This window comes from Pinus tabuliformis, chromosome 2_2 (assembly GCF_031772625.1).
Source record: "Pinus tabuliformis cultivar Carrire ecotype Pingquan chromosome 2_2, CPIR1, whole genome shotgun sequence".
NCBI lineage: Eukaryota > Viridiplantae > Streptophyta > Pinopsida > Pinales > Pinaceae > Pinus > Pinus tabuliformis.
In genome coordinates, this window is record NC_142300.1 from 1,210,612,776 (window position 1) to 1,210,614,618 (window position 1,843).

Here is a 1,843-nt window from a genome sequence, read left to right on the forward strand (position 1 = left end):
GACACATAGGAAATAGTTAAGTACAACTTGGTCTAGTATAGAGTTAGGTAAAGTGTGTTTCTTTACCTTGTACATTTTGTAACTTACAATCCGACGGTCACGATATGTAGTGATCCGACGGTTCATTCTCTCCTCGGTATTACCGACACTTGATCCGTGGCTTGACACCCGATTGGTCCATGATTTCTATTTAAAGCGCATGGAGGGTCATTTGTAGGGTAATCCGTCTATGAGAGAAGCTTATGTAAATTTTCATTCTTTTATTAATAAATTTCTTGAAGTGGCCACATTGGCTCAGGCCGTGGATTGTTTCCCTCTTTGAGGGTTTTAACCACGTCAAAAATACTGGTGTATTGATCTGCGATCTGGTTGTGAGCGGTGTCCTTTGGTGTTCTGTCTGAGGAACTTACCCTGTAAATTCCTACATGGTATCAGAGCTATTTGAGGGCCGCGTCCGTTGGTGATCCAAATCTGAAACCATTAGAACTGCATCTAACTGCCGTTTCCTAGATCTATTGTTTCTGACTGCTTTCGGGCTGAGAGGACTGCTCTGTTGTGTTGGGAGCATCTGTTCCAGTGAGGAACCCCTTTCGTTTCACGCGAAAAGGTTTCCGGTAGCCCTAGCTGCATCATTTTTAAGATCTGGAGGTATACAGTGTTTATTTGCAGTTTACTGTTATTTTCTCTCTGATTATTTCGGTTTCGGTTTATTTAGCCTTTTTTGTTACTGGATCTATACCTTTCATTTCTGCGTATGCTCTTTGCCCTGCGACTCTGTGCGATCTGGGCAAATCAGAAACAGAAAGGAAAGATTTTTCTCATGCGTATGCTCTTTTCCGCTGCGCCTTAGTGTGATCTCGGAAAATCAGAAACATTGAGAAAAATATTTAGTTTCTGGCTAAAGCTAACTTTGAGCCGCAAGGTTCATTTTTGAAAATATTTAGTTTTTAGCTAAAGCTAACTTCGAGCCGCAAGGTTCGTTTTTTTTGTATGTCCATGTTGGGTTTTGTGTTTTTTGTTTTGTAGGGAAAAAGAGCCTTCTCAAAGCAAGCACGCAACCCAAAGCATCAACCCCCCCCCCCCCCCTCTCTCTCTCTCTCTCTCTCAAATTTTTTGTATAGCTCAATTGGTTCAAAGCTATTTTAAGAGAGTAGAGGTCTTGGGTTCAAGTCTCCATTTTTTGGGGGGCGGATTTTTTTCATTTCTACACATTCCCGCACTTCGTCGGCGACTTCATCAACTTTTTTTCAAAAAGCCATAACTTCTTCATCCGGAAGCCGTTTTCAGAGCCGTGTTTTTTAAACCAGCCTAATTTTTCGAGATCTATCCATTGGAACACTTATTTTCAGCATCTTTAGCTTCAGTTTCTGTTGAAATGGAAAGTCAATACCAAGTTACCCTTGACAGCACCAACTACTTCCAATGGTTGTCCTACATTGAGGATTTACTTAGAAGTAAAGGTCTCTACAGAATAGCTTCAGGCCAAGAAAAGAAACCGAAGGATGAAGATAAGGCTGCTAAATGGGAAAATAGGCAAGATCAAGCACGTGGATTGATAGGGATGTCTATTTCTCCAGATCTTAGATTCCATATTGCAGAACTTGATACTCCTGATGAAGCAATGAAACAAATCAATAAAGTTTTTGGGATTAAAAATGAACTTAGAGCCCATCAACTTGAAAATGAGTTGCTTACATTGGACCCTAATAATTTTTCTTGCATTGAAGATTTCTTGTCTAAGTTCAAGACCCTTAGATATCTCTTGGAAGGTGTTAAGGTTAAGAAAGAAGATAGTAACCTTATCTATTCCATTCTTACTAAGTTGGGACCAGCCTACTCTGTG